This window comes from Schistocerca piceifrons, chromosome 8, assembly GCF_021461385.2.
Source record: "Schistocerca piceifrons isolate TAMUIC-IGC-003096 chromosome 8, iqSchPice1.1, whole genome shotgun sequence".
NCBI classification, from domain to species: domain Eukaryota; kingdom Metazoa; phylum Arthropoda; class Insecta; order Orthoptera; family Acrididae; genus Schistocerca; species Schistocerca piceifrons.
In genome coordinates this window covers 102,905,925-102,931,937 of record NC_060145.1, presented here as the reverse complement: position 1 = coordinate 102,931,937, position 26,013 = coordinate 102,905,925, and positions in this window count along the sequence as shown.

The window sequence follows — 26,013 nt, the reverse complement described above, 5'->3', positions numbered from 1 at the left end:
CAGATACAAATGTTGCAAGAAGCAATACTGACCACATCACACCAGCCAAGTCGTGAGCCCGAAAATGGCAAAACGCCGAAAAGGGCTCGTTGCGTAACTTTGTAAGACTTACGAATAAATAAAGCAATAGTGCAGCAGAAACCTGTATCAACACTAAAATATGTCGTATTTTGACATATTTATTTTGACGATTTATCATCACACATTTTGATTACATGAAAAAAAATGTTCACAAAATCAAAACATGAAGTTTTAACTCACAGGAGAGATATTTTTGTAACACTTTTTCAAAACAAAAGACGCGAAGTGTATGTTCTCACAAATCGCAGACTGACAAACACACACTGAAGGCTAATGGGAAATGTGTGCTTTGGGACGTATTTCGATGTATACTACATATGGAATGTTCCTAAAAATATCAGTGCATCAAATTAGTATGTTGTACAGTTTCTGGTATTTGAAGCAGTACCAAATTTAGCGGGAATTATACATTTTATGCCTGCAAAAGTTTCAGAATTGTAATATGAATACGAAAATAAAATTAGTAATTTAAAGATATGGTGGGTCACAAGGTTTGAGAATATTTATCTTTTACGTCAAGATAGTCTACTTGCGATAAAGTTAAGTGTTTTTCTTAACTATAATGAGCTTCTTAGTGTGATGAATAATAAAGTTTTGTTTATCATAACGTAAACTAAATTTGAATAATATATATGTGGCATTAGTTACGAGCTATGCGGAGAAATGGAAACAAAAAACAGATCACGTTTAGCACAGCTACATACTCTGTTTTCGATCTAGGTCATTGTAAAGTGAAATCTGCGAGATAAGTAATTTTTGTATTAAAACATTAACTCACAGCACCATGCAAAAATATAATACGTTATCGACAAATTTGGAAAAGTATAAAATTTCGAAAATGGCGACGATGTATTGCGTAAGAAACGTCAGTCTCAAATTTTGCCACTTAGAATCGGAATAAAAATTACCAAAGGGTAAGAGGGGCTGCAATTTTCAGATGAACTAGGAAGTTGTCGTAAAATTACGTTTGTTATAGAACAACCTTTAAAGACTTCATCCCATGTGGAGAGGACTGTAATCATTGCTGCTTACAACAGGTCCTCTATTAGTGTAGATGCGTATGGATCTGCTATAAAACAGGTTGCAGAATGAATCAATAGATTTCACTAAGCTGCAGACGAGATACGTGTTAGGACACACTTCCAGTTACCAATACCCCTATACCCAAATCTTTTAAGAAACGAAATACCGCGCATAAAACAGCTCCAAACATCTCATTACTTTACAAGTGAGTTAATATTTAAATATTTCACATAAAGCAGGTAAAACGTTTAAGCTCGAAGAAACATAAAACCTAACTACAGGCTGAAAATTATTGAAATACACGAAAAAAAACGTAAATTAGTTACAAACTACGGCGTGGGCACACCTTATTCAACATTTAACAGTAACTACAGGTCTTAGGAATTAGGTTACACCATGTTCTATATGTCTGCCATCAATGGCGATGATGTGACGCAGACGAATAGCGAAATTCTGCATGACCCCTAAAGAACATGCATGAGCGTACAGAACATCGATGCTGTCGATGGCCTTCTGAATGGCTATTCTCAGCTCAGCAATGGTTTTGGGGTTATTGCTGTACACTTCATCTTTAATATAGCACAAAAAGGAGTCACGCATGTTCAGATCCGGAGAATAGGGCGGCCAATCGAGACGAATTCGGTCCCCAGAGTGGGACACTCCCCTGCTTCCATGGGGTCGAGCTCCATCTTGCATGAACCACATGTGTCGAGATTAGGGTCACTTTGGATAATGGGGATGAAATCATGTTCTAAAACCTTCACGTACCGTTCGGTAGTCAACGTGCCATCAAGGAATATTGGACCGATTATTCCGTTACAGCGTTACAGGAAATTGCACACCACAGATTCACTCGTTGAGGATGAAGTCACTTCTCGATTGCGAAATGCGGGTTCTCAGTTCCCTAAATGCACCAATTTTGCTTATTGACGAACCCATCCAAATGAAAGTGAGCTTAGTCGCTAAACCAAACCACACATGCGCTTATTAATTCCCATCATGTCCCGCAACCAGCTGCGTAGTTTGAAACTGCTAACGCTACCGTTCAGAAATTATGACGATTTCATTTCATATAGTTCAAATGTGTGTGAAATCTCATGGGACTTAACTGCTAAGGTCTTCAGTCCCTACGCTTACACACTACTTAAGCTACATTATCCTAATGACTAACACACACACCCATGCCCGAGCGGGGACTCGAACCTCCGCTTGGACCAGTCGCCCAGTACACGAGTGCAGCGCCCCAGACCGCTCGGTTAATCCCGCGCGGCTTCATATAATTCAATAATTGTCACTGCGTATGTTGATTTTATTACTTTCGTGTTATTCACCCAATGGCAAATGAACAACTCATACACTGATATAATGTTCCAGGTATCCTCAGTGGTATATGTGAATACAGTCGAGAAGACCGATAGCGAATAGAATTAGTAAATAAATAGCGAAATGAAACCTCACATTTGAGGCAGAATTTATACCTCAAGTAGAACGACCATTTTGTTAAGTTATAAACAATTTTCCTTTAACTATTTTGTGGGGCTGTAAGTATGGAAAAGTATAGGAAGCGAGTTATATTGCGTTAGAAGTTTCTTATAAATAGCTAACTGCTTTCATTTCCAACACTTGATGATTATAGTCCGGTAATTTGTGCTCCATTTTAAGCAAAAGCTAGAATTCCACGCTTGTGATTGGTTATGACACAATATCTCATCAATTATGAGTAATACAGTGATATAATTATGCAGTTACATTCAATCGTGCATGTGGATATTGTCTGCAGACTGTGTTACGAATAGAGCTAGTAATAAAGAAAGAATTATACTGTGTATCAGTGAGGAAATGCATGCGGGATAGTGCATATGGATGTTGTCTGCAGACTGTGTTACGAATAGAGTTAGTAATAAAGAAGGATTTATATTGTGCAACAGTGAGAAAAAGTTTCGAAAAATTTCATATTAAGTATAAGGTTTGTTGGCAGTCGTAGGTACCCTGGGTAATTTGTGTGCAATGTGTTACGCTGCTTCGAAACATATACACAGTTTGTAACTTTAATACTTGACTTATTGCGTCGTACGTTTAACACTGTATTATATCTCTTCATGAGTAGTTTCTTACAGAGTTTTAAATTTTTAAACTCGTTCAATAATTACACGAAATACTGTTTGCCCTTGGAAGCAGTCAGACAGGTAAGCTGCAAATAGAAATGTTCACCGATTTTGTCGTTTAGTGATATAGATCCACTATATCTGAGGACTGACGTTCGTAATTACGGATTGCACATTCAGTGTCGTCGAAAGAAGTAGCAAACGAATTTCAGAAGTTTTAACGAGTAATTTCGGTTAGGGGAATTGTTTTAGAGTCCCAAGATGTACCATTCTTTCTACATATCCTTTGCCCTAGATATCACCACACGAAATCTGCCAACAAAACGCAACTTTACGAACTACGCAAGTGCTGTCTCCCGGCGTTGAGCGGTACCAACATAGCAGGCAGCGGCCACCGCAATGGATCCCCCGTTCCACAGACTCTGGAACGTGGAGCGTCCGTTCTAGCCGAAGAAGATAGGACAAGAGCGGTCTTCGGAATATGTCGTAGAAAATTGGGAGCAATGTTTAACACTTCAGTAGCAAATGGTCACAGAACACGGACTCAGACTAAAACTTACGAAGTAACGATAGTGCAGCGACTGAGCAATTCCGACATTTTTTCCCGACGTCACCACTTTAAGTATTTACTTTAATCTGCACAGACTGAACTGTGGGCGTATCAGTGGATATGAAGGGTACAATGGGCAGATAAAGTGAAAACTGTAGCAGTGCTGTGGCGTATGAACTAAAATTTTGAGGTATTATCAATGGCAGCAAGAGAAGAAGACTTAGAGTTCTACATAGTTACTACACACAGCCTTTCGAAATTCCTTAACCAAAGTAGATGAAGTAATTATTCCAGAATACGAATCAATCACAGCTGCCAATGTGAGCAGCTTAGAACTAGATATCCTCTGTGTAGTGATGCAACTTAACTAACTTAATAAAAGCAAGTGTTCTGATACAGACTCTACACCAATTAGGTTACTTTCAGAGTATGATCCACACCCAAAGACTGTAAAGCTGCACAGATCACACCAATATTCAAGAAAGGTAGTAGGAGTAATCCACTAAATTACAGGTCCATATCATTAACTTCGATATGTAGCAGGACGTATACTGCGTTAGAATGTTTGAATTACCTGGAAGAGACCAGTCTACTGACACACAGTCAACACGGATTTAGGAAACATCGTTCTTATGAAACACAACTATCTCTTTACACACACGAAGTGTTGAGTGCTATTGACAAGGGATTTCAGATTGATTCGGTATTTCTAGATTTTCAAAAGGCTTTTGACACTGTACGACACAAGCGACTCGTAGTGAAATTGCTTGCGTATGGAATACATTCTCAGTTATGTGACTGGATTCGTGATTTCCTGTCAGGGAGGTCACCGTTCGTGGTAACTAACGGAAAGTTATCGGGTTATACAGAAGCGATTTCTGAAGTTCCCCACGGTAGCGTTACAGGATCTCTGCTGTTCCTTATCTATATAAACGATTTGGGGGACAATCTGAGCAACTATCTTAAGTTGTTTGCAGATAATGCGGTCGTTTATCGTCTGGTAAAGTCATCGGAAGATCAAAACAAATTGTAAAATGATTTAGAGAAGATATATGAATGGCGGAAAAGTAGGAAAATGACCCTAATTAATGTAAAGTGTGAGGTCATCCCCAGGAGTTCCAAAAGGAATCCTTTAAACTTCGGTTACACTATAAATTAGTCTAATCTAAAGACAGAAAAATAGGAATTACAGTCATGAACAATTTAAATTGGAAAGGACGTGTAGAAAATGTTGTGAGGAAGGCAGACGAAAGACTGTGCTTTATTGGCAGGACACTTACAAAATGTAACAGATATGCTAAAGAGACTGCCCACACTACGCTTGTCCATCCTCTTTTGGAATACTGCTGCGCGGTGTGGGATCCTTACCAGATAGGATTAACGGAGTTCACCGAAAAAGTTCAAAGAAGGGTGGCACGTTTTGTGTTATCGCGAAATAGGGAAGAGAGTGTCGCGGATGTAATACAGGATTTGGAATGGACACCATAATAACAAAGGCGTTTTACGTTGCGACGGAGTCTCGTCACAAAATTTCAAGTCACCAACTTTCTCCTTCGAATACGAAAATATTTTGTTGATGCCGACCTACATAGGAGGAAACGATAATCATAATAAAATTAGGGAAATCACATCTTGCACGAAAATATACAGGTGTTAGTTTTTCCCACGTGCTGTTCGAGAGCGGAATAATAGAGAACTATCGTGAAGATGAACCTTCTGTCAGGCACTTACGCGTGATTTTCAGAGTAGATGCAGATGTAGAGCAAGAACAAATACCACTTGTTACAACAAAAACTTCGAGGAAGGGCTGATGGCAGGCGTGATCCAGCGAGTAGAGGATTATCCTGGCTAAAGAAGTTAAGCTATAGGTTCCGATTGAGCACAGAATCGCTGTTCAGGAAAACCACAGACAAAGAGCAGATTCTGCTGCTGTGCGTCGATATTGCAGGGGCATGAGACACTTAAAGAAGAAAAGAGGAATTTGTGAATGATGGAGAGGTTAATCCTCAATTTCTCTCCACTGTTCATGATAGCTGAAAATATCAGGCTGCGGTAACTCACAGAGCTTTGAAAATCCTTATCATTTATATAAAGAGAAACTGGAGTGGAATTACTGGAAGTAGTAAGTGGGCCCGCTGAGCGCAGTTGCAGATAATTTTATATGTTTTTTTATTTTATTACAAACACTTAGGCTGAGCACACTAGCCACCTAATTACTGACATTTTTTATAAACGGATGGAAGCTAACATACACCCACAAACAATTTAAATTTTCAAAAATTTTCAATCAAAATTCTGCAGCTACACAACGAACTCTAGATCAAGAAATTCAGTATCATTATTTTTAGTGCTCTTCATTCCTTTATATTTTAGTTCAATATTACCATCTTTAAAAAAAACTGAAAATCCCAGTTACTTATTATTTTTTTGAACCTTTCTGGCAAAATAATTTTAAATTTTTCTATCGAGATCGAGAGAAATTTTCTCCCCATACCTAGTTTTTAAACGATCGCAATCAGTAGTGTAATACCAGTCATTTACATCAAGCTGACTAATCTTTTTAGACAGATCAGAATTGCTTGCATTATTGAGCTTCTTCAGTAGTGTGTCCATTTATATAGAACAAACTTTTAATAATCTTTTAAATTTTTAATCTTTATAAATGTGACTATCGTATGGGACGAATTTCAATTTGACATCTTTGTTGAAAGAATTAATAATCCAAGAGAGAAAAAAGTTGAGTGTAATACTTCCAAAAGAATATTTTAAACCATCATTAATTACAGAACATTTGAAAAGTCTGGATCATACTGAATGTGTTAGTGTATTAAAGTGAATTTAAGGACAAAAATACGCAAACTACTTTGATAGCTACGAGGAAGGTGATATAGAAGTATGGGAGGAAATAGAGAGCTCCGATTCTCTCTTTTCTATGACTGTAAAGCAAAATGTGAATTCTAATTTACAAATTAATAATCTCCCTACAAAATCACAAAATTACATTAAAGCAAATTCTTTATTTTTTTAAAGTTTATCAGTCTATAACCAAAAGTTAGACAACATATAATACAACAAAATGCAACTAACTAATTTGTTCTATTTGTATATGGAATGTTGTATGAAATTTTTATTTACATTAGAAGACATATATAAATTATTTAATTTTTAACATCCATAAGGCACTGTATCATAATTTTATAGAACAACTCTATTATCACACTGAAATGAAAATTCTTTCTTGTTTCTTAACCAGATTTTTAGTATCAACTTCTCTGGTTATCTGATTGTATTCTAACTGTATCTTTTGTTTTACTTCACTTTCTATCAGCCTTACCATAGATTCACCATTCAACTTTTGAATATTCTTGTAATTTAGAGTGAAGCCCTTTACCTTCATTTCTGTCTTTTTCTCATTTTTCTCATAATAGTAATTTTTTGGGCCTGTCGAATCCCAATCTCTAATCCAGTTATTTCCTAATTGATCTGTCCATTCACCCAGCATATAACCTGTTTCTACAGTATTTTTACCATCATCAATATATGCTACGGAATCTGTATCAAAATATATAACAGATTTTCCTAATTTATCTAACATATCATTGCATCGTGAATGCAGCTATGAAAATATTCGTAGCTGCATTGGTTTCCATGTAATAATCCTTGAAATGGTACATCGTCTGAACCATCTGCTCTGTAATAAAATTTACATCTAAATTATCTAAACGGTCATCCAGAAGTATCTCATACAAGCGCTGTAAATTGGTCACATATTCTGTTTGACTCATATTTTGCCTTTCCCCAAATTTGCCCCATAACGAATTAAGACATATCTTTGCAACAGCTCGTTTTCCTGGATTTTCCTGTATTCTGTTAGGATCTAGGTCAATATCCATCTTCTCTTTAACTGTTTTGACATATTCTTCATCACTTTCAAAATTATGTAGATTAGTTTCTAATTTTATCTTCAGAAAGTCTTTCACACAATTTTTAAACAGCATATTGCTTTTATTTTTAAAATCCCAAACTTCATACACATCTAGAACTTTATATTCATTTTTACAGATTTCTTCACTTCATCAGTCGTCCAAATTCCAATAAAACTTCTTTCCTCATCACTGTGATTGCATGTATTTACTTGTTCTTTCGCACATGTGACACACAAAGGAAACAACAGTTTGTGATTTTTATCGATCTGCATGTGTACAAGTAAAACATGGTGATACAATCCTCTAGGGTCCCATTCTTCACATTTTTAAGGTATACCAATTTTTAGAATAATATCTTGATCTATATATTTTTCTTTCATGTCGCTCGGGACAATAATCGTAATATTGTACAGTAGGATAAAGACTACATACGTCAAAATATTTTATTTTTGAGCTAAAACCATCAGATTTAGCTCTTAATTTTATTGCATTTGTTCGACCACCGTAAGAAGCATCTCTTGGATTCAATGGTTCAACAATTTCAGGTAACTGCTTTAATTTCTTAAGCCTTTTATACTCTGTTGAGTTCAACTAATCACATTTCCATATTTCCACTAAACTTTATCCAGCATTTCGTATTTCTGAGCTTCTTGTTAAAGTCTTTAGATAAAGATCGTCCATCGTCTCCTTATTTTTATTGTTAATTGTTTCACTTCTGAAACATTTTTTACATCCATCTCAATAACAACCATGGTATTGATAAATAGTATTAGTTTCTTTATCAAATCCATCTTCTTTTGCTCCTGCAACTCTTACTTCTCCACCATTAAGAGCATGTTGAATGTTGCTGTTATTTAAAATATTCATCCAAGCTATTGATTCTTTACTGTAATTCTCCTTCGGTTCTTTATCCAATTCAGCGATTGTATTTTCAGGTAAATATTTAGATCCGTAAATTGACATACAAACGCCAGCAGTTGTTAAATAACAGAATGGATCTACATCTAAATATGTACTCCACTAGCCACCAAGCGGTGTGTGGCGGAGGGCACAATTCGCGCCAAAGTTATATTCCCCCCCCTGTGTTCCACTCGCGGATCGCGAGAGGGAAAAGCGACTGTCTGAACGCCACAGTACGAGCTCTTATTTCCCTTATCTTTGAATGATGATCATTACACAATTTGAAACTTGATGGTAATAATATATGCCCTACATCCTCGGCGAAGATAGGATTTTGGAATTTAGTGAGCAGCCCCTTCTGTTTAGCACGTCGTCTATCTGCAAGTGCGTCCCACTTCAAACTTTCTATGAGATTTGTAACGCTCTCGCGATGGCTGGATGTACCAGTCACGATTCTCGCTGCTCTTCTTTGGTCCTTCTCAATATCTTAGACCCAACTGGTACAGACGAACAATACTGTAAGATTGGTTGAACTAACGTATAGTAAGCTCTTTCCTTTGTTGAAGGACAGCATCGCTTCAGGATTCTACCTATAACCCGCAATCCAGAGTTCGCCTTACCCGTTACTTGTTTAATCTGATCATTCGGTTTGAAAACATTTCGAATAGTGACACCCAGATACTTGACTGATGTCACCGCTTCCAAATCCTGATCATTTATTTATTACTCAGACATTACTGGGGATTTTCGCCTTGTTATACGCAGTAAGTTACACTTACTAATATTGAGAGATAACTGCCAGTCATTACACGACGCATTTATTTTCTGCAAATCCTCATTGGTTTCTTCACAACTTTTGTGTGATACTACTTTCCTGTAGACAACAGCATCATCGGCAAACAATCTAAGGCCGCTGTCAATACCATCAACCAGATCGTTTATTTAAATCGTAAAAAGCAGAGGACCTATTACCCTGCCCTTGGGCACACCTGAAGTCACTCTTCTTTCTGCTGAAGTTACCCCGTTCAGGACGACGTACTGCTCCCTGTCTGTTAGAAAACTTTCTATCCAACCGGATATGTCATTGGATAGACCGTAAGCGCGCACAGTGTGGAACTGAGTCGAACGCCTTTCGAAAGTCGAGAAATATGGCATCAACCTGGGAGCCGGTACCTAGAGCCTGTTGTATTTATGCACAAAGAGGGCCAGCTGTGCCTCGCATGACCGCTGTTTCCTAAAACCGTGCTGCTTTCTGGAGATGAGCTTCTTAAAGTCTAGAACGGTCATTATGTATGAACACAAAATATGTTCCAAGATCCTACAACAAATCGATGTCAGTGAAATTGGCCGGTAATTATGTGCATCCGATTTTCTACCCTTTTTGTAGATTGCTATGACCTGGGCCTTCTTCCAGTCCCATGGAACTTTCCGCCGTTCCAATGATCTCAGACAGATGACGGATAAGAATGGTGCTATATTTGTAGCATAGTCAACATAAAATCTTACGGGGATACCGTCTGGGCCAGATGCCTTTCTGGCGTCTAAGGATCTTAACTGTTTTACAATCCCAGATACAGTATGCACTATGTCAGCCATCCTTTCGTTTGTTCGATGACTGAAAGGGGGAATGGTGCTGCAGTCCTCTATCGTGAACGAGTTTTTGAAAGCTAGATTTAGAATTTCGGCCTTCTGTTTATCATCAGCTGCATTATCCGTACTGTCAGCAAGAGAAGGTATTGAACTATTTGTAGCGTTCATAGATTTTACGTACCACCAAAATGTTTTGGGGTTATTTTTAGAACCTGCAGATAAAATATTGCTTTGAAATTTGTTTAAAGTCTCCCTCATTGTCCTTCTGGCAGCTGCTTTCATTTCGCATAATTTCTGTTTGTCAGCGGGGCAGTGACTACGCTTTAAACGACTGTGCAAAATTCTCTGCTTTCTCAGCAACTTCCTAATGTTTGTTGTACCAAGGTGGACCCTTTCCCTCCCCTATACTTTTGCTAGGAACATACTTCTCTAGCACATGGTGGACAATACCTTTAAATTCCGACCAAAGATGCTTAATATCTTTGTGTACCGCGGGGAATGCTTGGAGCTGACTATGAAGATATTCATTAATGACACTTTTATTTGCTTTCCCAGTTAAGAATACTCTACTCTGTTTTTTTTTTTTTTATTTCCACTGATATAGAAGCTACGACATTATGGTCGCTAATACCATCTTCTAGATTAACTTTCTCAAAAAGATCAGGTCTGTTTGTCGCCAAGATATCGAATATGTTCCCTTCTCGAGTTGGTTTTCTAACCAATTGCTCAAGGTTGTATGTTGAGAGCGCTCCTAGAATAACTTCACACATGAATCTTTGCTTCTGCTCCCTGTGATAACGTGTAATTTTCCCAGTCAATGGATGCTAGATTAAAGTCTCCACCTATAACTAATGGATAATTTGGATATTTTCTTCCTATGTACTCAAGACTTTCCCTGAAACGTTCTGCGATGTTTGTTGCGGATGATGGTGGTCTATAAAAACATCCTAATACAATGGTCAATCCTTGTCTAATTGACAGCTTTATCCAGACTATTTCACAGTCCGACACAGTATGGATCTCAACTGAGTTTAAACAGCTTTTAACTGCAATGAACACAGCACCTCCCATAGGATCAGTCCTATCCTTCCTAAACACTGTCTAATCAGCGTTCAAAATATCACTGCTTTTTATGTCTGGTTTCAACCAGCTCTCGGTTCCTATTACAATATTGGCATTGCTACTGTTTATTTTCGCTACAGACACTTCGACAACCTACTAACATGAGATTAAGCATATTTAAATTCTTTGGAATGACTTGTTTAGGCGAACTAACAATTTTTACAGTTGGCACACCCACATCAGTGTCATGAACTGATAATTTTTCGGGCCAGCGGTTTGTTTCCCATGGGGAGGAATCTAATCTAAAAACCCCATGTGCACGCCACAAGTACTGTGCTACCCATGTAGCTGCTTCCTGTGTGTAGTGCAGCCCTGATCTATCGAGGGGCGTCCTACAACCTTCCACCCCATAGCGTAGGTCGAGGAATCTACAACCATTTCCGTCATAGAGTTGACGTAGCCTCTGGTTCAGATTCTCCACTCGACTCCAAACCAGAGGACCCCAGTCCATCCTGGGTATGATGCTGCAGATAGATCGTCAGCTTGGCTTCCGTTCCTCGAGAGATGGAGGTCACCTTCACCAATTTAGCCAGCCGTCGGAAGGACCCAAGCTTTTCCTCGGACGACAGGCATCGTTGTTGCCAACATGCGCAACGGCCTGTAGCTGGCTGCACCCCTCACGCTCGACAGCCGCCGGAAGAGCCTCTTCCACATCCTGGACAAGGCCCCTCGGCAAGCACACTGAGTGAACGTTGGACGTGGTCCCCGCCCTAGCCGCTATGTTCCTGAGGGGCTCCATGACCCGCCAACATTGGAGCTCCCAATAACTAACGAACCCCTATCCCCACGTGCCTGTCCGGACCTTGCTGAAGGAGCAGCCACTATCCTGGCTGAAGGTGCAGTCTGATCCAGTTCAGCCTCCCCCCCCCCCCCCCAAACATCAGAGAGCACACTGAATCTATTAGCAAAGTGCATGGGATTCGGCAGGAGCTTGCTTCCTCCATGCAATCTTCGCCTTGAGGCTCGAGATCTCGACACAGTCCGCCACCCACATTGAGGTGAGAGTGGGCCAGCCGACTCAGTCGCACCTGAGGTCGACTCAGTGACAGACATCTAGTACAGCAGAGGCTTCCCAAGGCACCCCATCATCACCGCACCTCAAGGTGGCACTCTGGAGCTTGTTGACTGTGGCCAATAAAGCTTCCAGCTGCGTTTGCACTTTGGCCAACTCCTCCTGCATCCGCACTCAACAGACACAGTCCCTATCCATCTAGATAAGAAATTATTTACTTTAAAAAACTTAAGGAAACCTACTGTCCCACAAGGTTAACAGCTACACTCTAGTTGACAGAAAGGACACTCAACAATGAAAATAAAAATTTATGGTAGTAGCGAGATATGGTGCTTATTTTCCTGCTAGGGGCTATTTAGGGAATACTAAAGAATAAGGCAGCGACCTACAGTAAACTGCTAGGGGCCATCTAGTGAATATTATAAACGAATTAAACAGTGATCTACGGTAAGCTGCACCTACTGATTATCCCTCGTATTTGCAAATTAAACAAGCGTTTACATACACGTGAAAGTGACCTAATAAAACTACAAAAACTGCTACCTTAAACGTACTGAGTCTAAATGATACAAATAAACGATAACATTGGGTATTGTACACTGACAGATGCAGGTAAAAAACAAAAGCTTTAGCTAACAATAAGAGATAAGAAAGTAAAACAAAAATACAAATTCTACTTTATAGGAACCGATGGGCTTACAGTACACGATCACTAAAGCCCACAACAATCTAAGGAATTTACCCAGACGGCGAGGTGAGTTTTAGCTTTCTGCTAAATAAACCGTATGAAATAACGGCTCAGAAGTTTTATTGTAACATTGTTTTACTCAGATATTGTAGTTTAATACTAATTTACCACGTATTATACGTTTGTTTAACAGTTAACGGTCGCAGGTTGCGCTAGTCAAATGTATACAAGTGAGGCTAGAAATCACTGTTCGTATCGGTATTCCTAATAAAACGTATAAAAAGTGCTACCTTCAATGCATCGAGTGTAAATGACACTAATAAACGTGAATACAAAGTTAAACTGATCAATGTTAGCTGTCTCTAGAAACTGTTTTCTTAGTTACAAACAGACTCTTCTAAACATCATTAGAATTACAGTACTCGTTAAATTCTTTCTTCATATTCAACACATAATTTTCTTTAACTCTAGAGCTGTGCCATTTGAGAAATTCTTGTCTATCTTTGGGCTTCATAGATTCCTCGACCTACACTATGGGGTGGAAGGTTGTAGGACGCCCCTCGATAGATCAGGGGTGCACTATACACAGGAAGCAGCTACATGGGTAGCACAGTACTTGTGGCGTGCACATGGTTTTTTTTAGATTAGATTCCTCCCCATGGGAAACAAACCGCTGGCCCGAAAAATTATCAGTTCATGACACTGATGTGCGTGTGACAACTGTAAAAATTACTGCTATGTATAGATTTTATGCCCAACTGCTTGATCTCCATCAACATCAGTTTAGTTCCTGTGTAGATGGTATATGACCTTATTGTATTTTCACCATATACTTCAAAATCAATTGGGAATCGTAACCTTTTGCATAGTGAGCTATGAATGTGTGATAACAGCTATTTTCAGATGTCATACACCTACAGAATTCATCATTTGTCTTAAATTTATAAACAGTATCACCTTTAAGATTGTGAACAATTATGAGATTTGGAATATGTATACCTGTCTCTTGAGATGCTTCATATTCAAACCACATGTGTCTCTCATTATAGGTACAATTCACTTTCTTTGGAAAGCCTTTTCTACAACATTTAAACTCTTTACCACCAACTATTTTTATTACATTCGAAGCACTGGTAAATATAAAAATCTTTGAATTCTCCATTAACATAGCAACCTTCTTTATTTCAATTTGGACAACCTTGCACTATAAATTCTTCACCAAATTTTCTTTCACAGATACCACCTTTTTGCAATACATGTTGCATATAACATTTATGATTTCCAATTTCCAATACTTGTTTACAATTTCTGCAAAGTTCAAAGCCGTATTTATCTTCTTCAGATCTTAAACAAATCTTTCTACATCCTTCACGCTTGTAAGCTAAATCATAAACTTCTTTGTGATTGTTCAAGCATTCTTCATTATAACAGTATCCATTGCATTTCACATGATAAATCTTATTTTCTTCACTTTCATGTTCTGGACTTTCGCATAATATGCACACTTTTCTGTCTATTTTACATGTGTGAGCATCCTTGTTGCATTTATCACAGAGATATGAAGATCCCAAGAAAGCAGTCATACTGTTAATTACATCGAAATGATTGTGATCTTTCTACAGATAAATCTTTATTTCTTTCTCAGGACCGCTATAGAAAACTGCATTGAAATTTTCAGCACCTACGACATTTATTTGGATAACCAACATTTCTTCAACATTTTAATGTCATCTAAGGTAAATTCTTCTTCATTGTATTCACTCAACTGATTACATAATATATCAGTTAACTCTTTCTGTAAATTGTATTTGTCCCATTCTCAGATTTTCTTGATCTGGTTTGGAGTTAGTTCTCTTCCCAAAATATTATTTGTTTGGTATGTCAGATCTACAATTACAGCTCTAGGACAGCATAGATTATCATCATTTTAATTCTTGTGATATATCTCTTAGTCTATTTGTCTTCAGCTAGACTTATAATTTTTTTACCACCTCCTCTGCCTCTAGGAATTGCTAAAATCTTAATATTAAAAGATGTTTCTGCTATATCAACAGTCTCATCAGATGTTGAGATGTCTCTCATTTTATTTCCCAACCTTTAACAGATTCTCGAGTATTATTCGATGCGGTATAACCTGTAGAAATTGGATAAAACATTTTTGGTCTATTGACTGTTATATTCAGATTATCTCCTTTCTTGAAATTAGTCCTCTTTTTAGCTACATCTACCATAGAATTGAGTGCTTTCACTATGTAATCTTTTTTCTCACTAGCAGTATCGAGTTTGGCAATGTTAGCATCGTTAAAGACAATTTTACAGTCAACAGACCTCACTTTGAATTATTCATTAAATATCGACCTAATTTCTTTATTCTCAAAAAAATGATTTTTAGATGGCTCAGCTTCCTTTCCTTGATCAAATATTTTACTACTAAATGGGTAAATTTGATCTAGTCTCACTATCTTTTCCTTTCTTGGCAGGCGAGGCTTTTCAATAATATCATCATCAAATCTGTAAAAATAATTTATGTTGTGTGCACCCTTTGGTATTGATCTAATATTTTGGAATACATCTGGGTGAAATTTAAACTCTTGTAATAGAATGGCATTAATTAATTCTGATTTCTATAATGTATTGTGTCGTTCAATACCAAGAGTTGTAGCTTTACCTTTGAGTTCACTTACTTACAATTTTTCGAGAGTCCTGTAGGACCTGGTAAATTATTTGAAACGATTAAGTTAATAAGATCGTCCTTTTTAAAGCCAAAATAACCTAGCAAATTATCATTCTGGGAATAATCACGAAGCTGAGCAACTGTGAAATCTCTCAATTTATTACAGAATAAAAAACATCAGTTTTGTAAAAAATGAAAATTTTCATTTACGGTGTGTCTATTTGTCTGTAAATGTTTTTTGACATCGCTTTAAACTGCTTCTTTTCCACACTATTTTTCTTTTTTGCCTATATTCTTGTTGCCAAGTCTTGCATCTACTTGCAAACTTGTCCCTAGATGAATGACTTAAGTAAAATCAGCCAAGTTCTTCAATTTCTTGACAGCCAATATATTTTTATATTGTTGTTCTCTATTTAACTCTTGTTGGCGTTGTTGTTGTTTATAAAATTTAAGAAAATCTTTGTTGTTGTTGTGGTCTTCAGTACTGAGACTGGTTTGATGCAGCTCTCCATGCTACTCTATCCTGTGCAAGCTTCTTAATCTCCCAGTACCTACTGCAATGTACACCCTTCTGAATCTGTTTAGTGTATTCATCTCTTTGTCTCCCTCTACGATTTTTACCCTCCACGCTGCCGTCCAACACAAATTGGCGATCCCTCGATGTCTCAGAACATGTCCTACCAACCGATCCCTTCTTCTAGTCCAGTTGTGCCACAAGCTCCTCTTCTCCCCAATTCTATTCAATACCTCCTCATTAGTTATGTGATCAACCCATCTAATCTTCAGCATTCTTCTGTAGCACCACATTTCGAAAGCTTCTATTCTCTTCTTGTCTAAGCTATTTATCGTCCACGTTTCACTTCCATGCATGGCTACACTCCATACAAATACTTTGAGAAACGATTTCCTGACACTTAAATGAATATTCGATGTTAACAAATTTCTCTTCTTAAGAAACGTTTTCCTTGCCATAGCCAGTCTAAATTTTATATCCTCTCTACTTCGACCACCATCAGTTATTTTGATCCCCAAATAGCAAAACTCCTTTACTACTTTAAGTGTGTCATTTCCTAATCTAACTCCCTCAGCATCACTCGACTTAATTCGAGTACATTCCATTATCCTCGTTTTGCTTTTGTTGATGTTCATCTTATATCGTCCCTTAAAGACACTGTCCATTCCGTTCAACTGGCCTTCCAAGTCCTATGCTGTCTCTGACGGAATTACAATGTCATCGGCGAACCTTAATGTTTTTATTTCTCCTCCATGGATTTGAATTCCTACTCCGAATTTTTGTTTTGTTTCCTTTACTGCCTGCTCAATATACAGATTGAATAACATTGGGGTGAGGCTACAACCCTGTCTCACTCCCTTCCCAACCACTGCTTCCCTTTCATACGCCTCGACTCTTATAACTGCCATCTGCTTTCTGTGCAAATTGTAAATAGCCTTTCGCTCTCTGTATTTTTCCCCTGCCACTATCAGAATTTGAAAGAGAGTATTCCAATCAACATTGTCAAAAGCTTCCTCTAAGTCTACAAATGCTAGAAATGTAGGTTTGCCTTTCCTTAATCTTTCTTCTAAGATAAGTCGTAGGGTCAGTATTGCCTCACGTGTTCCAACATTTCTACGGAATCCAAACTTATCTTCCCTGAGGTCGGCTTCTACTAGTTTTTCCATTCGTCTGTAAAGAATTCGCGTTAATATCTTGCAGCTGTGGCTTATTAAACTGATATTTCGGTAATTTTCACATCTGTCAACACCTGCTTCCTGTGGGATTGGGATTATTATATTCTTCTTGAAGTCTCAGGGTATATTGCCTGTCTCATACATCTTGCTCACCAGATGGTGGAGTTTTGTCATGAATAGCTCTCCCATGGTAGTCAGTAGTTCTAATGGAATGTTGTCTACTCCGGGGGCCTTGTTTCGACTCAGGTCTTTCAGTGCTCTGTCAAACTCTTCACGCAATATTATATCTCGCATTTCATCTTCATCTAGATCCTCTTCCATTTCCATAATATTGTCCTCATGTACATCGCCCTTGTATAGACCCTCTATATACTCCTTCCACCTTTCTGCTTTCCCTTCTTTGCTTAGAACTGGGTTTCCATCTGAGCTCGTGATATTCATGCAAGTGTTTCTCCTTTCTCCAAAGGTCTCTTTAATTTTCCTGTAGGCAGTATCTATCTTACCCCTAGTGAGATAGGCCTCTACATCCTTACATTTGTCCTCTAGCCATCCGTGCTTAGCCACTTTGCACTTCCTATCGATCTCATTTTTGAGACGTTTGTATTCCATTTTGCCTGCATCAATTACTGCATTTTTATATTTTCCCCTTTCATCAATTAAATTCAATACTTACTCTGTTACCCAAGGGTTTCTACTAGCCCTCGTCTTTTTACCTATTTGTTCCTCTGCTGCCTTCACTATTTCATCCCTCAAAGCTACCCATTCTTCTACTGTATTTCTTTCCCCCATTCCTGTCCATTGTTCTCTTATGCTATTTCTGAAACTATGTACAATCCTTGTACAATCCTTCATATCCTTAAATATTGAAACAGGACTCTTATAATTAGTTATAAACTGTTCAAAACGTTCATTTTTATTATTTATATATGCATTTCTATAAAGGATTCTACTACATTCTTTACAAGTATGTGAAAGCTTATCCTTTGCAAATTTATTTGAATAAAAGTTTCGATTGACTTCTCCACTTCGCATTTTTTACACTTCTTGTGCACTTACATTTATTGAGATAAAAATTTTCATTAATAATTAAAATTTTTCCTTAAAAAAAGAATCCTATTTCATACTGTGGGCTTGATAGCTGAATAGATAAAGTATTTACATTGTTTATTTTCTTTCCGTCACTAGTATTTCTACTGTGTTTTTTATTTCATTTATCTGTTTTTAGTACAATACACATTTCACGAAAAGGGAATTTTTATCTTTAATGACACTCTTTTAAGGAAACTGCTGACACTTTCTCAAGATGGACTTTGTGGACTGTAAACTTTTGAAAGATTTTGCTGAAAGAGATACCCTTAAGTCAATAGATTCATTTCGATTTTGAAAGATTCTGTTAAGTTCAAGGCTGGAAAAATGTTACCATAATGCCGTTATCCAGGGGAAAACTTGTTTGTACATATAGTGACCGACTGTTGGAATGATACATGACTTTATTAATAAAATATTTCTCTTTCGTATCACACGCTTGTTTGTGTTTTTCTTTTCAGTTGCATACATACAAATTTTGACCACGTTCGTTAACTTTCAACTGTTTTCTTGGAAAATTTTCTATAATTTAAGTGCTTATTTGTGACTTTTCTTCTTTTGTGACACACATAATACGTTACTGGATTAGTATCTTAAGTTTAACACCTCAGTATGAAAGTAGATGATATCTTTGTATTTCTGTTCTTCTTTCAGCAGTGTTAAGTGATATAAGTGTCAATTATAGGACTGAAAACGTCCATTATTAAAAAACAAAAATATTTTCATTCTTTGCACTCATCTCTTATTGAAGCTGGAAAACTGAAATTGGTCAGATTCTTTCTAATTTCACTAAAGGCTCTTAAACTTCTCAGATATTATCCTCTGTGATAATTTATTGTTTATTTTTTTAACATTAAACACTTGAATGAAATTCAGAAATTTCTTTTATTGAGGAATGAATATTGGTAGTTATTTTAAAACGAAGAACAATCCATTTACAACATCATTAAATGTTCATTTACTTATGGAAGTCTTACCCAGAACCCAAGAAATGGTAACTATTACCTGTTAGAAAGGGCGGGGGCACCAAATGATTCCTCGCTTGCATGGAAAAACTCTCTCGAACCGGCCGTTCTAATATCCAACGAAAGCTTATGACTTAAAAACCAGTTCATTATTATTTCAACCCATTACAAAGTTATCAGTGCATAAAATCTGTTAATTGGAATTTTCTTTTCAAAACTTTAGTTACTTTATATTAATAGTACAAAAATCGCTCGAAATTATTATTTGCTTAAAATTTTGCTGTGTGAGTGCGTGAGAATGATTGAGAGAGTGTATGTGGGACGTACCATAAAACTTAATATGTCATTTTATCTAAGACCTTGTACAAACGAACCGTGGGAAAGTTATGGTGAAACCACAATTCAGATGGCTTATGTCGGTGTGAGCTTGCTTTTGTATAAAAGCAACCAGAATGAGAGTTAGAGGCGGGGTAACTTTATTTATCAATTTGGAGAATATACTGAACTTCGCTTATTTTGAGTAAACAATATGTTAGAAATTGAAGTTTTAATGACATTGATTACTATTAGATTAGTGATCGGATAAGGCAAGTTTTGCGGCGAGTATGATCTGGAAGGAAGATTCTGATTGGTCATTTAGATCAACAGTCAATCAGAATTAAGCTCTTCTCGCGCGAATATAGTGAAGTGGGCTGAGAGTAGAGGAGCTAGACAGAGTCGCTTGCTAACTGGCCTACGGATATCACCATGTAAGACAGCTCCATAAAAATAGTCTGTAAGATGAAGAACTAGTGAGTTCATTTCGGCTAGAACGTGTCGTGACTGCAGCGGTTGGAGCTACGAACATTTTAATGAAAGTTTGATGTTTCTAAATTAAATAGTTGGAGATTTATGATGGTGTGAATATTATGGTCGTAGTTACAGTTTCACGTGGCATATGTCGTGCTCTGTATGGAATACTTTGTCGAACACTTCTTAGTAAGAAGACCACTGAAGCGACCGAATGTTTAACTCGCGAATAGTTGTCGGTCTGTGACTGTTAGAACGTGAAATTAGTCGGGTCGAACTTGCAAAAATTGTGGCTGCTTTTCGAGTGAAACTATTTTTACAGACAGTGAACTTTGAATGATAGAGTATTACCATAGTAAACACGGACTTCATAGCCATTTCATGTGTTTCCATGAGAATAAAAAGTAGATATTCCATCAAATTTTAAATGCTTTCTGCAAGTAGACTACATCCTCCTAACGCCGGATTTCCATTCTTTTTTTTTTTTTTTAATGAACTTTCAGGAACTGACTTATAACTCGAGTTACACGGCCTCTGTGTGGTAGGTATTAGATAGTGATTTTATCAATGTTGCTTTACACTGCCTAGCACGTATCTGCTACTACAGAGTGAAGGGACATCGGAAAGAAGCATATCGAGGTAGGTGGACTTCGATAAGTAAAAAAGAGGCAACGAAGACGACCGACCCCGCCCCGCCACACTCTCACATTCTTATATGATTTTATTCGCAACTTTGTTCTTCAGCTATTATGGTACTTAATGTATAATGTACTGTGTTTGCCCTTTCATGTTTAGTTTTTTCCTATAAGAGCATATGCATGTTTGTTATAACGTTGGTGTTAGTGCTGTACTGCTCCAATGCCACTGTCTTCACTGCCGCTTTTTGTCAGGTGTTTCTGTAATTTCGCTTTTATTTGACTTGAAGTCTGTGTTTTTAAGCTAACTTCGTAATTTTGTGCTATTCTACTTTTTTGCGGTTGCGATTTTTGGTACTTAATAGCCATTATTGGCTGTGTGATCCTTATTGCCCAAAACCAAAATAAAGAAACAAAAAGAAAATGGTCGTTGATTACACAGACAATGGACTGTTTTTTAGAGTTTGGGTAGAGCGCTGCTGCGCACGGAAGTAAATTTAGCCTTCCAGTTGCCGCAACCTGCGGAAACACTTGGGGGCTTGTCTAAGCCGACGTTTCCAATTCGCTGCTACGCTCGGTAGCGACTGTCTTTATTTGAGGTGCCGTGGTGAGGTGCCGATTTATGCATGAGAGCTCTTCCTGCGGAAGACGGGACCACAAGGTTGTTTCAGTGGCAGGAACTGTTAACTCTGCAGCTACGATTCATCAGAAAAGAGAGCAATAATTTCATGATTAACCTCTCTAGCCAGTTAGAATAGAGATGTGGAACAAAAATCAGAAGATACACAGCCGTTAAGCCGTCGCCACACGGACCGTGATGTCGAAAGTTAACGTTGAGCGTGCAAGGTCAACGTGCTGCTGAACGCTCAGGAACGATGCGACTTGTGCATACGGTACGTGGGCCCCAACGTGGCATACGCGATCGCAACGCACTCCAGCGCCAGTTTGAGGGATGTTTGCAGTTCGTAAATCACACTGCTTACTCAACGAGCGTGCGTAAAATTCCCACTTTAGCTCTATTAAAACGCACATTTCCTCCATCGTCCACGAAAAGGAAAGTACCATGTCCAATCACAAACAGTGCAGTACAAATTTAGAATACTTCTCCGCATAAGATAAACATTATTTCATCATTCCCACATTTTAGTAAAACCCCAAGGTCAGTCTTACTTGACCACTGTTCCTACGCAGTAGCAGAATCTTTGCAACATATGTATTTCGAAGCGTAAAAGAAAAACGACCAAAATATCTTTATACAAGTAGCGCAAGCTGTCCTGTTATTAAGTCAATTGAACAAAGTCACCCCTCAAAAAAAGGTGAACTTATATTTACATAACATCAAATATTATACCATATACTTATATTAAACTAATAACAAAGTATCAGAACTAAATAAAAATGCGAATATTAGGAAAAAAAAATTAAGCCAATCGAACAAAGTCCCCCCTCAAAAAAAGGTGAACCTATATTTACATAACATCAAATATTATTGCATATACTTATATTAAACTAACAACAAAGTATCAGAACTAAATAAAAACGTGAATATTAGGAAAACAAATTTGGGAGCGCCTAGACGCCCCATCAAGGACTCATTACTCGATGCAGACGCTACTCAGTACGCTTTTTTTAAAAAAAATCTCATTTTGTTCACTTTTGTTCGTTGCGTCTACTCGGGGCGGACGTCGTAAGACATCCGTTTAAGTTCGTTGTTGATCTATTAGCTCATTTTTTTATTACATAGGACTGCTAAAACTCTGACCGATCACACTTTTTTTTTTTTATTGTATTTTACTAAAACATACATTTCAAGTATTCAACAGTACAATTAATGATTAAACCATTTGCAACATTAAAAAAAGAACCAGTTTTAAACTATTTATATGCTAAATATGTCTAATACAGTAATAATGGTAAAACAAACTTTAAAAGTGGTTACAGTATAAACTTTGCTCAAGATAACTGAGATTATTCTAGGTGCAAATTATTGTCACCCAATCAGTGGGTTTGTCTACAAAGTTGAATTCACTGTTTAATTTGTAAACTGTCCATTGAATAAAAAATAATAGCATATTTAATACCAGTTTTCTGGACTATGAACCAGTTTAAATACAATCCAATTAAACACATAAAAAAAAATAAATAAAAATAAAAAAAAATAAAAAAAAAGAAGTTCCGGAAGCAAGGTTAAAGTAAATAATAATAAGGAACCAAGTGACTTTTATTTTTCTTCTGTTCGTTCTCGTTCAAGGTGTTATAGTGGTTTCACATATTTAACCAACACCCATTCTTTCAAAAATGATCTTCAGCATGTTGCCATAGTGCTTCTTGTGGTTGCGATACGTGCTGATTTTTGCATATTCACACTTCATGTAAACGCGGAATTCTATCTCGTTGTCCGACCCAAGTGTGTGGATGACATAACTAACATATTTTCCCAGTAACCAGCTAATGGCGTTGGTTTTTAATTTCGGAAAGTATGTCATGTCCGGTCTCAGGAGGAGCGACGGCGTTATATATTGCGTAGAGGATCTGGTGAGAAAGGCGATTTGTTGCCTGATCCAATTCCAGTTATGCACATTGCCACCACAGGTGAATCTGTGGCTGAGTGTATCCACCAGATTGCATTTTCCACAAAGGTGTGTCTGGTTTAAACCGATCCCATATAGTCTCTCGTTGGTGCTGATGACATTATTAACTGTTTTGTACCATGCGGAAATAGCGTCTGTAGATAACCCGGCATAGTTGATGTTCCGCCATACAGCTTTCCAGTCACAATTTGGGAATTTCGTTTCAATTTTGTTTCTACCCTCATTTAACTTCCTTTCAAGTATGATGTCGTGCGCTGTGATACGTGTGTTGCTTCTGATTTCGTCACTAAGATAACTTGCTTCGAGGAAAAAGTTCCTCACATACTGCAGACGGGCATTAATCCTTCGCACATCAATCGGTGCTTGCAGGCTATGGGGTGTCACAGCCTCAAAGAGCTTTGCGGTTATACATTGTGGAAGTTCTCTGAGTATATGGAAAGTCCGTTTGAGGAACAGAGCAGACGCTTTATTGCCAATATGCACCAAACCGAGGCCCCCGTTTCTGACATCCAGTATAACCGTAGTCGCACCAACCCTGAATATGTCTCCTCTCCATAAATAATTGGTAACAGTGGACATGATCCCTTTCGCTACTAGTTTAGGGATTGGAAATACCTGCGCAGTGAAATACGCTTTAGACAAAACGCAGGAGTTGATGAATCTGACTTTTTGCACCAGGTCCATAGTTCGATGGATGTTCTCCATTACAGCACCATGAACGTTCCTCCTAGTTTCCGTCCAGTTAAAAGCAGCCATCCGCATCGGACATGCCATTAAGGTGATTCCCAAAGTTTTATGTTTGTTGTCTTGTTTTGCCCATGCCAGTCGAAGGTGATCTAGGCCCCGTAGATTCAATATTTGACTTTTGTTTTCATTTACTGTCGCTCCCGACGCTAGACAATATCTTTGGATTTCTCTTTCCAGTGTAACTGTCTCCTCCTTATTCCTTATTACAACGCCCACGTCATCAGCATAAGCTCGTATGACAGTTTTCTCACCACTCAATGTTATGCCTGTTAATCTTTCGTGGACAGTGCGGAGGAAGGGCTCTAAAGATACTGAAAATAAAAACATTGATAAGGGACTGCCCTGTGGAACCCCTCGCCTTATCTGTATGGGTTTAGATGTTTGGCCATTGATTGCTATTTTCGCATTTACACCTGTTGCAATATTCCTTAGCATGTTCACAATCTGGGGGTGGAAAGCCATTCTTGACAGCGTCGCAAAGAGGTATCTATGACTAACGCGGTCAAAAGCTTTGTTGAAATCTATGAAGATTAAAGCACATTTTATACTTGTCACTGAGGTAATTGCAATGACGTCTCTGTATGCAGATAGACTTTCGAATATCGTTCTGGTCGGAGAGCAAGATTGGTGATGACTCAATATTTTGTTGGAAAAGGCAGAGAGTCTTTTGTTGATAATACGCGAAATTATTTTGTAATCAGAATTTAGTAGCGAAAGAGGCCGAAAATTGTTTAAGTTGGTTTTGCCTTTACTCTTAGGAATCAGTACTATTTTACTTTCCTTAAACTCTGCAGGGACCGGTTTTCCGTTCAGGACCTCATTTGCCATGGAAGTGATCTTGTCCCCAATTATAGACCAGTAGCGGGCATAAAACTCCACAGGGAGGCCATCAAGTCCCGGAGATTTGTTGAGAGGTGAGTTACGCACTGCCTCATGCGCTTCATCTTTAGTAATAGGTGACAGGATGTCAGCGTTGTCTGTTCCCGACAATTGTGGACCTAAAATATTGAGAAAGTCCTCGAGAGCTGCATCTTCCACTGTGGTAGGGGCATATAAGGTTTCATAGTACCTGTGGACTTCGTCCAGTATTTGTTTCTGGCATGTGAGCCTCGTACCAGTATGCGTCTGGACTTCATCAATTAAAGTTTGACGTCTGTTTTTAGCATGCCGCACCAAGTGATACAGAGAAGCTGTTTCATCTGCTACGACTGATGTGGCTTTCGATTTAATTTTGAGTCCCTCCATCTGTTGCCGTTTAATGCTTAATAACTTGGCTTTTATTTTTTTGATATCATTTAGACGAATTACGTCATCATGGGCCTGTTGATATAAGTCTCTTAAAACTTTATAATAAAACTCCATTGTATTCCTCAACTCCCTGTGCCTGGCTGCACTATACTGCATGACAACTTTCCGCAGCCTTGGTTTAGCCCTCCTTGTCCACCAGTCTATGACTGTTGAGTGCTTGTCTACTGTGCGGAGGCACATAGTCCACGCAAACCTTATTTCCTGTTCCAGTTCTTCGTCAGTTAAAACAGAGATATTTAAGTTCCATTGGCCTCTGAATCGACGGGTTGGTTGTACACTTAGATTAAAGCAAGTTAAAAGTGTACTGTGATCGCTAAAATACACTGGAATAGTCTCAACGTTTAATAAATAATTTTGCAAATTTGGTGACACGTAAATTTTATCTAGTCTGCTGCGGGAGTGGCTGGTTATATACGTGAACCCGACTGACGTCGGGTGCTGAAGTTCCCACACATCCTTAAGGTGTAGATCACTTACTAATTTTTTTAACTGTGGCGAGTAGTTGAAGTTGGGTTGTTGATCTTTCTGGTTT